This window comes from Triturus cristatus, chromosome 11 (genome assembly GCF_964204655.1).
Source record: "Triturus cristatus chromosome 11, aTriCri1.1, whole genome shotgun sequence".
NCBI classification, from domain to species: domain Eukaryota; kingdom Metazoa; phylum Chordata; class Amphibia; order Caudata; family Salamandridae; genus Triturus; species Triturus cristatus.
Genome location: NC_140594.1, coordinates 442,925,149 through 442,939,213, shown reverse-complemented (window position 1 = coordinate 442,939,213; position 14,065 = coordinate 442,925,149).

The window sequence follows — 14,065 nt, the reverse complement described above, 5'->3', positions numbered from 1 at the left end:
AGCATATGAGGGAACACCCTCTGTTGATAGCTCTGGCGCTTTAAGCACGCCAGCGCTATCCGTATTAGAGAAGGGGACGCATAAGAGTCTGCGCCCCCTTCTATAATACCAAAGTACCCCGGGGGTGCGCAAAGCTGGCGCACGCGCCTGTTGCGCCCCCGGGGCACCTTATGTATTAAGGCCCATGGAGCGCAGCAGGTGGGTATATGGCAGGAGGCGAGGCATACGATAAAGAGAGATGGAAAACCCATGCACTCTCAAGGAGTGCTTAACCAAAAAGAAAAACAAATTCCCTAAAAGTTAACATTGAAAGGGTAAAAGCCATATTATCAAAAGGAACGTAAGCAGACTATGGCAAGGAACAAACACAAGATTAGGAAGGCAAGCCATCAAATAAGAAGCAAGCAAACGAGAGTTAAAATAAAAAATGAATAGGAGGCAATGGGTGAACTGTAAGCACATTGTAAGTTGACAATAGGTCTTTTGCAACCAGACAGCTTGCAATGTTTGGTAGGTCAGACCTAACAGGTTGTCTGTGATGTGCTGTTCTCAGTTAAAGACCTGCCTAATGAATCATCCTTAAATGTTTGGTGTCACAGGAAGTACATCTCCACAACCTCAAAAAAAGAAATTAGTCAGGAAGTGTGATGATCCTGGACGTCCAGGACTTCAAGGTCACTGAGGAAGATATTGACTCAAATTTGGGCCAGGTCTCGATTTAAATATTTATAAAAATAGGTGTAACGGAAATCAATAAAACCCTATATATTTTCATACCAATAACTAAACAAAGTGATTAGTTTAACTTGCTGAAATGTGTTAAATATACAAGGTTAAATATATAGAGATGTCCATAATCTTTTAAAGAATGTACACACTTTTAAGATAGCGACCAGTGAGACACAGACACTAATTCTGTTGTTAGCTGGATGCCATCTGCCATTCGAGGGAGGAAAAATTTGCTGTTTAAAAAGAACTGACAGTGTTTTTCCTCTAGTGCTGGAAACAAGCCCTGTCCCATGCTCCATCCAACTTATTACTCTAGCTCATATTCCTCCTTTAATATTGGAGACATTTTTATCTGGGGTTGAGTAGCACTTCCGCAGGTATATTCCAAATTTGGAGACATCTTAAGTGACTTGTAATTGGTCTAAATTGTCAAGATGGTCACAACAAAGAATGTCCCTTCTCTGACTGGATTCTGACTTTGAATTTTCTTTCTATACCTACTTTGCTCTCTGAAAAAAACATAAGGCAATCTACAAAATTGAACGGCAAATAAATAAGTATACCTGTCAGGCAATGTTACAGGAGAATCCCTCCATTATGCCATGAGTCTGTGTAGTTGTGTAATTCTTCCCTTAGATGTAAGCAAACATTGGCAAAATCAGTAGGTGTGGCGTTGGCTTCCAGCTGTTTTGATATGACAATGCTTGTTTTGATTTGTCATGTTTTTGCAAAACTTTATTGTTGAGCACGGTGCCAGACATTAATCAATCGTATATACAATTGTTTAATGCTAAAATATATTTTTGGTCTGGTGCCGTAATAATCCCTGGCACTTAAGGGAACTACTTTGGGTGTGGATACGCTCCTTGTGAAAGAGAAGAAGCCGCCACTCACTGAATATTATTGGAAAGGTTGGGGCATTTCTAAATTCAATTGAAGCCTCCCATCTTCCATACTATGTTCAGCTTGATGCACTAGCACTTTTTCTGTGGATCAATCTGAGGATACCAAATTAGGGCCTGATTTATGTCTTGGTGGTTTGGATACTCTGGTGCACCGGTGACAGAGTATGCATCCAACCAAGACTTTGGTTCGCTCACTGGATTTTAATGCGGGCGGAACTTTGGTTTAATCACAACTGAAACTACTCCATCTCCATCATGATTAAACCCCTCCGACAGCCAAATATATTAAGGCCATCTGAGGTTGACCTCCAATTCACCCACCTAGTTTAGATGGATGGAATTAAAGGTACATATTTACTGTCCGTCACCACCAGAAAAACCCTGGCATTAAGGGTCAGTGAAACCTTCAAAACGTTCCCCTCACCATGGAAGAGGAGTCCCATGGTGTGGGGTGTATTGTCTTATTTATTTTCAAAAAGAAAAATGCCTCTTTGTTTTTTCTTTTTTTTTTTTTTAAATAAAAAATAAAACAGTTTGCCATATGGCTCTGTCATGCTTGATGGCACCATACATCAAACTGCAAAAAGCATTGGCAGGGCAATGGTTTAGGAAATGACCACCTTGAAGGCTTGGTGGAGGTACAGTCAAGACGACTGAGTAAACTCCATCCCCCTTGTCTGCCAAACCTCGGTCTGCCAAATTATAAATGGAGCCATTAATGGTTAACTTCCTATTTCAAATTACTTCACATTTAAAGTGTGTTTTAACCTTTTTCTTTTTACATTTTACTTCTTTCTTTTATACACTGTGTGAGAAATTGGGATGTTGGTTGAAGGGGGTGTGAGCCCTTCTCAAGCAACAGCTACAATCCTTGACAGGGTGAACCACAAAAAGCCACTTGATGGAGGCATGGCCAGAGTGATAAGAAGGCAGACACTTTCTGAATGAGCTCCAAGCCTGCTTTAATCCTTACCCCATCCAGTATCTGACCCTGATGTGGACTCCACTGGGCCGCTGAATACCGTAACTGGGTGGCTGCTGGGCTAATTTTGGCAGCAGGAGGATGCCCTGTCATGAATGGGGCTTGGAGACCCGAGCACGCTGCTGAGTGCAGGCTACCTGAACCATGCCGCGGCAACAGTTGCTGCGGCACTATACTTTCCACAGGAGACACAGGCCGTCAAGCAGGAGACACCTCTCCCTGGGAATAAAGAGGGATTGGAGCACTTCTGGACAGTTAGTTCACTGCAGAGAGCTGGGTCCAGCTGGGCAATAATCAATCAATCAATCAATCAATCGCATTTATAAAGCACGCTACTCACCCATCAAGGGTCTCAAGGCGCTGGGGGGGGTCAGTGCTCGAAGAGCCAGGTCTTGAGCTGCCTTCTGAAGGAGAGGTGGTCAGGTATGGCGCGAAGGTGGCTGGGCAGAGAGTTGCAGGTCTTCGCTGCTAGAAAAGAGAAGGATCTTCCTCCGGCGGTGGCTTTGCGGATGCGGGGTACGGCTGCCAGGGCCTGTCCGGTGGAGCGCAGAGTGCGCGGGGGAGTGTAGAAGGAGACGCGGTTGTTGATGAGTTTGGGTCCGAGGTTATGAAGGGCTTTGTGTGCGTGGGTGAGTAGTCGGAAGGTGATCCGCTTGTTGACGGGTAGCCAATGGAGTTTTTTCAGGTGTCCGGAGATGTGGTGGTGGCGAGGGATGTCCAGGATGAGTCTTGCGGCAGCGTTCTGGATCCGTTGGAGTTTCCTCTGCAGCTTGGTGGTGATGCCGGCGTACAGGGTGTTCCCGTAGTCTAAGCGGCTGGTGACGAGGGTGTGGGTGACGGTCTTCCTGGTGTCGGTGGGGATCCAGCGAAAGATCTTGCGGAGCATGCGGAGGGTGTTGAAACATGCCGAGGTCACCGAGTTCACCTGTCTGGTCATGGTGAGGGAAGAGTCCAGGATGAAGCCGAGGTTGCGCGCGTGGTCGGTGGGTTGGGGAGTGCTGCCTAGGGCGGGGGGGCCACCAGGAGTCATCCCATGCGGTGGGAGTGGGGCCGAGGATGAGGACCTCCGTTTTGTCTGTGTTCAGTTTCAGACGGCTGTCTGTCATCCAGTTCGCCACTTCCTTCATTCCTTCATGTAGTCTGGTCCTAGCTGATGTGGGGTTGTTAGTGAGGGATAAGATGAGCTGGGTGTCGTCGGCGTATGATATAAGGTCGAGTCCGTGTTTGCGTGAGATGTTCGCCAGGGGGGTCATGTAGACGTTGAAGAGAGTGGGGCTGAGGGAGGATCCTTGAGGTACGTCGCAGATGATCTCCGTGGCTGTGGATCTGAAGGGGGGAAGGCGGACTCTCTGAGTCCTTCCGGAGAGGAAGGAGACGATCCATTCCAGGGCCTTGCTTCTGATGCCGGCGTTGCTGAGGCGGCGTATCAGGGTGCGGTGGCAGACCGTGTCGAAGGCGGCAGAGAGGTCCAGGAGTATGAGGGCCACGGTCTCTCCCTTGTCGGTCAGGGCTCTGATGTCGTCCGTTGCTGCGATCAGGGCGGTTTCGGTGCTGTGGTTGGCCCTGAAACCGAACTGTGTGGGGTCGAGGGAGTCGTTGGTTTCCAGGGCGTTGGTGAGTTGAGCGTTGACGATTTTCTCAATCACTTTGTCGGGGAACGGCAGGAGAGAGATGGGCCGGAAGTTTTTGAGTTCGGTGGGTTCTGCTGTAGGTTTCTTTAAGAGGGCGTTGAGCTCTGCGTGTTTTCAGCTCTCCGGGAAGGTGGCGGCGGTGAGGGAGGCGTTGATGACGTCTCGGAGGTGCGGTGCGATGATGTCGTCCGCCTTGTTGTAGATGTGGTGCGGGCAGGGGTCCGATGGGGATCCGGAGTGGATCGAGTTCATTATGCGGGTGGTCTCCTTGGTGGTGGTAGGGTTCCAGGTGAGGATGGTGGTGGTGTCGGTGGCGAGTTCCGGAGGGGGGCTCGTGACGGCGGTCGGGAAGCTGTTGTATATGTCGGTGATCTTGTGGTGGAAGAAGGTTGCGAGGGAGTCGCAGAGGTCCTGTGAGGGAAGGATGGAGTTGTTTTCTGCTTCCGGGTTGGAGAGCTCTTTGACGATGCCAAATAGTTCCTTGCTGTTGTGGGCGTTGTTGTCAAGTCTGTTCCGGTAGGCTGTTTTTCGTGCGGCGCGGAGGTGTTGGTGGTGTTGGCGGGTGGCGTCCTTGAGAGCTGACATGTTCTCTTCGGTCTGGTTAAGGCGCCACGTCTTCTCGCGGGCGCGGCATTCTTTCTTGGAGTTCTTGAGGTCGGGGGTGAACCAGGAGTTTTTCTTGTGGTTGTTGGTGCTGGCTTGAGTCTTCAGGGGGGCCAGGAGGTTGGCGCAGTCGGAGATCCAGTTTGTGAGGTTGTTGGCGGCTACGTTGGGGTCGGTGGTGCTGGTGGGTTGGTTCTGGGAGAGGGTTGATGCGAGCTGTTCCGTGGTGATACGATTCCAGTGTCTTCTTGGTGGTTGCTGGGTGTGGTGGGGCACGGTGGTCTTCTTGAAGATGAAGTGGACGCAGCTGTGGTCCGACCAGGTGAGTTCGGTGGTGTGGCTGAAGGTGATGTGTTTGCTGGAGGAGAAGATGGGGTCGAGCGTGTGTCCGGCGTCGTGGGTGGGGGTGTTGACTAGCTGATTCAGTCCCAGGTTGGCGAGGTTGTCCAGTAAGGCGGTGGTGTTGTTGTCGGTGAGGTTCTCCAGGTGAAAGTTGAGGTCTCCTAGGAGGATGTAGTCGGTGGATGAGAGTGCGTGAGGGTTGACGAAGTCTACGATGTCTTCGCTGAACTTGGTGCGAGGTCCTGGTGGTCTGTACATGAGGGTGCCTCTGAGGGTGGTTTTGGGGTCGCTGTGGATCATGAAGTGGAGGTGTTCGGCGTCGGGGAGTGAGTTGTCGGTGTCGGTCGAGATGCGGATGGAGTTTTTGTGTGCGATGGCGATGCCTCCTCCGATGCGGTTGGTGCGGTCTTTCCGGATGATTTTGTAGCCGTCGGGGATGGCTATGGCGATGTCGGGTGCCGAGGAGGGGTTCATCCAGGTCACGGTGAGGAAGGCGATGTCCGGGTTCGTAGAGTTGATGAGTTTCCACAGTTCGATGGCGTGCCTGTGGATGGATCGGGTGTTGACCAGGATGCAGTGGAGGTTGTTTCCGGGGGAGTAGTTCTTGGCGGGAGCGGAGTGGGTTCGGAGGCAGGTGAAGCGGCAGTTGCTGCAGGTGAAGGGTCCGTGGGTACTTTTCGGGGTGGCGCAGTAGCAGCCCGGCGTGCGGCCGGGGTTGAGGTTGGCGAGGAAGGCGGAGTCGTAGGTCAGGCGGGGGGCGCGGGGGCCAGAGGTTCGGGTGCTGGGCGCGGTCCAGGCGCGGACGGGCGCAGACGGGCTTGCCTTAGGCCCTCCACCTGTTTTGTCAGTTAACGCACTTACCCAGCAAATCTCACCATGGACTGCCAAGTACCGTAGTTGCCCAGTTCCTCAATTAGCAGGACATGGACTTGATCCTATGCACAGCTACTCTTAAAGGGTCATCCCCTTTGAGGTTTTGAAAATCTTTATCTTTCTGGATTCCACCAAGTTGGCCAAATTCCACTGAAATCATTTGACCAGGAAAAGCAGAAACTCCTTGCAATTAACCTGAGATTCATTCTCCTCTTCCAAGCCAAATTAAAAGGGACCCTTTAGGGAACAAAATATTCTTTGACAACCCGGACAGGGCCTGGGAGTAGACTGAGGAGAGCCCTGCGTAACAGATCCAGCAAAACTCTCCCACACGGAGATGGCCCCCTAGGGAGTACCTGGAGTGGCACCTAGTGGGTTTAGGCCCCTACAGATACTGGGGCACCAGAGGTGATGCTATAGAGTTCCTACAAATATAGCAGGACTGTGTATTAGACCAACAGGAACTTCACAATATGGGGACTCAGTCCACATATACCATCAGTAAGTGTTGGTGGGTTTTGGCTAGCTCAAGGTACCACACCCAACCCAGAATCTGACCAGGGTAACAGATGGTATTGGCAAACTCAAACATGAGACTCTGATTCTCAAGGAATCTGTGGAAACAGGTCTAACCCTTTCTCTTGATCACTCTTGCATGCCCAAGGTAAACACAAGACAGATATCACTATGCATTTTCAAACATTTATTGAAATGATCGTACTCTTGCAAAGAAGCGTGAGCTACGATTATCAGAAAGGTAAGACATGTTACTCTAATTATCATTACTAGAATGTAAACAATATTAACAGTTCAACCATGTTAGTTGATGCAAATGTTTGCTTACTCCCTCCAGTATCTAATACTAAATTAAAGAGAGCATAGCGGGAGTAACCTTCTGCTAGATAAATTTAGATACCCTAACCCCCATACCTTTGTCCTAGGTGTAAGGAAGCTGACCACAGTGTACAGTTATTCTCCTTAACAGGAAGGGGGTTGGAGGCAGCAGGGTGGCATCTCAATCACAGTTTGCAGAGGTGTTGTAATAATCCCAGCAGGGAATTGCTCTTCTCAATGAGCTTTAACATGGATGCTGTTTATATTATAACGTACTGCTCTTATCAACTGTGGCAGAGGCACAGAGCAGCTCATTTGGTTTTTTCTAGCTAGAATGAGGTGTATCTAACAAGCTCAGAATGAAAGGGAAACAATGGAATTGTGTTCTTCATGTACCACCCTGGAAAGAACTGTACAGAATTCAGGGCATCAGTGCCTATCAGAGATGCACATACAACACATTCACGTATTATTAGAAAGTGTGGCAAAGGCACCACAAGAAAGAGATGTCAACTTAAGGAGTTGAATCCAAATTGGAGAATGCACATGAGGCATGCAATAGTGGGGCCAGAAGGTCTCGATCAGGACCAATATCTTGAGATGCCCGGAATATACAACTCTCAAGAGACTCCGAAAAGAGCAGGGAATCCACTCAGACAAGACAAAGCTGAGAAGGAATTGATGTATCCCAGTAGGTGCTGGATCAGTGAACAATGGCTGACTAACTAAGCACAAACCCATGTTTACATGTTCAGTTTCAGTGGGTGTTAAGTTGACGATGGGTGGGAAGTGTAGGGGAGGTGGGGGAAATGAGGGGGTTTTTATGTGTTACCTGTTTTCTTTCCAATATCTTTTCTGGTTTCCTAAACGCAAGACTTTCATGATTATCTTACCCTACACATCTATGCTCCACACCCTATACACTGAAAATACTTTTCCATGGGCCCACTATATAAGCTATTACCCTGAAATGTCAATGACCTGCTTCACAAAATCAAGTGGGGTGCAGTCCTACTATAAGTTAAAATATAGACCCTTGTGGACCTACTTCTTCAGGAGACCCATTTACTGGGAACTAATTGCCCCTTCCTTACCCAATATGTAAATGTAAATGTGGGTGTACTTGTAAAGCGCACTGTGACTCCATGGAGTATCCTGGCGCTGAAGACCACTGGGGAACCCGTCTTGGTTTTCCCTGTGAGATGGTCCCTTTCTGGGTATCTCCAAGGTGAAACCAGGCATCCCCGACATCTGTGGGGGGCCGTTGTAGAGATGAGGCAAGCTTAATGCCCAGAGTTGCAGAGTGTGTTCCTGGTTAGAGTAGGTACCGAGGCGAGAATTATCAAGTCCGTTTTTGACCCTGGTCCACGACCCTGCCGCGTCGGGAATTGAACCCTGGTCCCTGGCCAATTCTCTGCTTACAGGTCTGCCACCTCTAACCAGTGAGCCACACCTCTCCACATATGGCTACACAAGGGTGTTACATTTACACTGTGGTGCCCTCCAAACATCAAATCCCCCTCGTGCCAGGCACCACATTGTGCCTGGTTCACGGTGTATGGATATTTGTAAACATCCATTTTTCTAATGCCAGTTGTGCAGAGGCCCGTTTCTGCCTGCTGCACAAGCTGCATAAGGAAAATGGATGTTTACAACCATCACATCCAAATTTGTCGAATGGAACCGCCAACTACTAATCAGTCGGTTTCCATTCCGGTATGATGCCAGTCAGACACTCGTCCGATCAGTTTCGTAATTAGGGCCTATCAGTTTGTACATTTTTTTAAATTATAAAGTATAAAAATAAAACATAAATGAAAAAAACATACTTATCTTACTAGGATTCAAACATTTGGCTTACGGATCACTCATAGTGCTCTGTAGTGGGCAGGCTAAGCTTTCCTACCTGTTCTGGAAGCTAGTATCTTCTGAATACACACAAATCTGTGTGATAGGATGTTGGAAATCGGGTTGTTGATTGATGGGCGGAGATACTCTATTGGAGCAGCAACCACAATCTATTTCAGGGACACAAGCAAACACCAAATTAACCTCTGCTCAACCCTCTGTTAACTTGTCACAAAAGAAGGCAGGCTAAAGCTAGGAGTAAAGAATGTATGCAGCACTACAAACAGCTATAACGTGAATATACAGCACAAGAAAAATCCCCTACCAATTTTGAAAAATAGAGTGAAATGTAATACATTATTTGAGACCAAAATGGAAATAGTACCTAAAAGCACAAAGTGTCAACTTTGGTAATTATTTTTTAAAGAATAGACTGTAAAAAAGCACTAGAAGCAATAAGCGCTTACTTGGAATATCAGGTTGCACTAGACTGAGACTCAGGGGCAGATGTATCAAGCATTTTTGAATTCGCAAACGGGCAGAGTCTCAGAATCTGCCTGTTTGCGACCGCAAACATTTCTTTTCCGATGCAGCAAACCTAAATTTGCGATTCGGTAACCTGTTACCGAATCGCAAAATGGGTTTGCGATTCAGTATTAGGAAGGGGCTTGTTTAGGGTGTCCCTTCCTAATACTGAATCGCATCGGTATGTTTGAATGTTTTGTGACCGCAAAATATTCGCATGTTACCACCTACTTCAAGTAGGTGGTAACACATTCGCAAATGGGAAGGGGCCCCCAAGGGGCCCCTTCCCCTTTGTGAATGTTTGTAAAACCATTTTTAAGAGCAGCAGTGGTCCCACAGACCACTGCCTGCTCTTTAAAAATGAAAAGAAAACTTTTCATTTTTCGTTTTGTAAAGCATCTCATTTTCCTTTAAGGAAAACAGGCTGCTTTACAAAAAAAAGATTGCTTTATTTAAAAGCAATCAAGGACATGGTGGCCTGCTGATCTCAGCAGACCACCATCCCAGTGATTTTGTGATTCCTAGGGGGTCACAAATTGTGACCTACCTCATTAATATTCATGAGGTAGGTCATTTGCGACCCCCTAGGAATCGCAAAAGGTGTACTATACACCTTCATACATGGCATTTTGTGATTCCCTAATTGCGAATCCCTGTGAATCGCAATTAGGTAATCGCAAAAAACTATCTTCAAACATCTAGCCCAAAGTCACAGGTGCAAGCCGCCCATAATGGAGCAAGGGTTGGCTACAAGGGCCAATTTAGGCCCGCTGAACAGAATACCTTAACATTAAGGCTGTGGAGTGATGCTAATTCCTCTGTTGTGGATGCATCACGCAGCAGCTGTGATGTGAGGCCTTGCATTGGAGATGCGTCTCACAGAAGTGGTTCTGATGGGCTGCTGGATGTGATACAAAGTCCAGAGAAGAGGTGCATCATGCAGCAATCAGTTTTTGGAGCTGCAGCGCCAATGCAAGGTCCTGCATGGACATGCGCCACATAGCGGCTGTTTCAAATAATTTCGGGCTGTGATATGAGGCTCGCATCACACAGTGGCAGTTCCGATGAGCTGTGGGGCTGCAATGCAATGTCCTGCATCATGGAAGAAGTGTGCTGTTATTCCGATGCAGAATCTAGCAAAGTGACACGTTGTGCTACGTTGGTTCTGGTGGGACCATAGCTGGGCTGGCAGAGCACCTTCAGACCCATTTCCAAAGAATCATGATTGGAATGGCACCACTGGGGCGGTAGGGCTCACAGAGACAGAGTCCCAGTGCTGGGTTCTAGGTGGCCTTTTCTAACCCTGAGGCTCTGATCAAGACACCAGCCAACTAGCCCTTGAAGTCATTCTGGTGGTCCTGGGTTCAAGATGCCAGTCCAGTCCTTCACTTAGGCAGAAAGGCAGCAGGCAGCATGGTAGCAGGGCAACAGAGTAGCAGTCTCTCTTGCAGAGCAACACAACAGTTCTTATGAGTCTTCCATTGGTCCAGAGGAGTACTGAAGATGTAGGTCTGAGGGTCCATTGTGTATACTTGGTTCCCACTTTGAAGTATGAGAGGGTTCTGGAGGTATCCACACCCAGAGGTGTCTGGAGTGTCCTGCCTTTCTGCCCAGGTCTCTGCTTGCCGGAGGTCACAAAAGACTAGTGCCAAACCCTTTCTTAGTGTGCCTTTATGATGTGCAAGTGTGGTGGGTGACAGCTCCTCCCCCTCATGAAGTCAGAGATGGCCCTTCAACCCAACACCTATTGCCCTTTGTTTCATAGCCTGGGAGCAATACAAAAACACCAACTGCCAGCTACATCTCAGCATGTGACTACGGATTCAGACACCAAATGGTTAGGACAAGAAAAAGCCAACTTTCTAAAAGTGGAAAAAGAACAAATGATGGACGGAACGCTGAACAATGTCAAACACTCACACCCAGTCAGAGATCCAGGCCTGAATCCATAATTCTTTTGCTCACCATGCCATTTCAGTTTGCATCACAAAATTGCTTTAAACCGTGATCAATCACTGGATATAACCCTTTATGTTGAACCAATTGCTTTGTACATATTTTTTCTATCACTCTGCGCCTCTCGCTGTGTTTTCTCACTTGTCACTTGCGCCGTCACCTTCTTGTAATGAGCACAACGTGCACCAAGTTTCTTAGGGTTGCCACTGCAATTTATGCTCACATTGCTGATATAACTGTTTTGTATAAACTGCATCTTTGAAATATATGATGCCTTGAGCACATTTAAACAAACTAATAGGAGTCTTCCTTTTTCCTTTTATGTAATGTCTTGTACATACATGTATATTTGCCTTGTTTATTGAATCCGGTCGAGACATTGTCGCTAGTTTCCTCGTACTTACCCAGATCTCAACCTGGTCTATGGGTTATACTCCTGTTGTCATTTACTACCATTTGGAATCCAGCAGACGATGTGAGCACTTGAGAGGGTACAGCACTTCAGGTTTCACAGGAAGACGGTGTGAGTCCCACTTAGTAGATCTTTAATGTCCCCGAGACATCTGAAAGAACAGGGCGTGAGCTCAACAAACCTTTGGAGAGCACACTCCAGGATGCCAAACAGCAGCAGGTAGTCGACCCAGGCCAGCCACCTTTCAGGATGTGCATGCAGTCCCTTTCAATGGCAGTAATCCTCATTGTGCACAACAGAGTCCTCTGGCAATGTGCACCACATAGTTGCAGGTTCACTGGTCCCACATCTACACAAGCATATCTCACCTCGTGCTGAAGTATGGCACCAGTAGTTATAGTGGAGTGTGCCTTTGAAGTTAGGAGTGGTTCAAAGGGTCTCCAACTGAACCACAGATGCCTCCCCTAAATTGTTGTCCTGCCTGCCATGGGGCTGTGGAATGAAGTTCTTTATCTTTGGTGGGGCCATGATCTGGCTCCAGAGTCCAAAGGTCAAAACCTCGTCCTCCAATCTCTCCAGCTGGCCCGCAAATGGCAGAGTTCTGTCATTCCAGTTGCATGCCCAGTGTTTTATAGCTGTCAATGGGGAATGCCTAGATGTGCGCCCCCATCCGTTAGTGTGGACTGGAGCCAAGCACCAACGAGTTTTATAGCACAGAAATGCTCACTTTCTAGTTGTAAAAGACACACAGATGATGGGCAGAAAGCAGTGCAAATCAAACATTCACCCCGAGTCCATAAATCTGGTTTAAATACATTGTTCTTTTGCTCACCATACCAGCCCAGTTTAGACCCAGCCATATGCAAATCAGTCTTGACCCTGTGCCTCATGGGAACAGTCCAGCCTGAACTGCCAAGGTCCTTCTTGGACCAGCGGAAACAAGCATCCTGGGACTGGTTTAGGAACATCACCCCTCATCAGCCAGGATAGCTTGAATTCAGTGGCACAGGTAGCATGGGACCCATGTCCGTACATACCCGGCACACTTAGGGTGAGAAAGCAAAAGACACACAGATGATGGACTGAATGCAGAAAAAATCAAAGAATCACTCCCAGTCAATAAGTCTGGGTTAAATCCATTCTTCTTTTGCACACCATGCCACCCCAGTTTAGACCCAGCCGAATGCAAATCAATCTTGACCCTGTACCTCATGGGAAAAGTCCAGCCGAACTGCCAAGCCTGCTCTTCCCTAAACCGGAAACAAGCATCCTGCGACTGGTTTCAGGACAGCACCCCTCACAAGCACAAGCACAATGGCACTGTTTAGTAGTGGTAATGTCCGCAGGGTCCTAGAGCCAGCAAAACCGAAGTCAGCAAAAACAGGAGCCTGTAAGGGAAAATGTTTTGGTACAACCACGCCAACTATGTCAGGTCAAAAATAGGTCTTTATTCCACCCAATAAGACTGTAACACTCGGCCAGCAAATATGGTTGTTGAGATAACACAGTTATTCATGTTTGGTTCATGTGGAAGGGAAAATCATTTTCACAAGTACACTAATCTTAATCTTTATATATTCAATGTTAGTACATGATTATTAAAAATCAGAACAAACAAATAGCATCAAAGTACAACATCCTTAGTCATGTATATATGAGACTATAATTCTACAATCAACTTGCACTGTTTCATGAAGCTACTTATGTCCCTTTCAAACTTTAGATTTCGAAAGAGCTGATTTTAATTCATAGTTGTGGCACATATGGACACACTATTTGTCCACCGTCAGAGCAGATGAATGTATCCATTCCCTAGCTATACACAATATATATATATACACTCGAGGCAGGTATCTTCAAATCAGCATGTGTGAATTCTGCATCAGTGTTGTGTCTTGGTGACAGATGGAATGCAATACCCTTTCAAAATTCACATAGATGAAGACAACTACCAAACATATGCACATGGTCTGCATTCTCAGGATCAACATCTGGGGCATCTAGAACCCGTTCTAATTTTCCACTTAACTTATCCTTTGTATAATATGACACACTGACAGTCTTAAATGTATTTATCACCAGTTTGAAGATATAAACAAATGATGGTCTATCTCAAAACCTAGTGCAATTGCTAGCAAAGAAATAGTCATTCCATTCTTGGTTGACCATTTGTCGGACAAATTAGCGAGGTCGTCCTCTGCATTCTTCATAGGATACTTCGTAGAATTCCCAAATTTAAATTCTATTCTTACCTTTACGCATCAGAACGAACTAGTAGATAAAGATTATACAAACAATTCTTTTTTTTAACATATCTTCTATTAAAGAAATCACATATCTGCAGCTATTTTAAAAAGCTAAGCAGCAGAAGATCCTTTGAAGATCCTATAATGTGCAAAACACACATCCTATGAAAAGCTAGCCA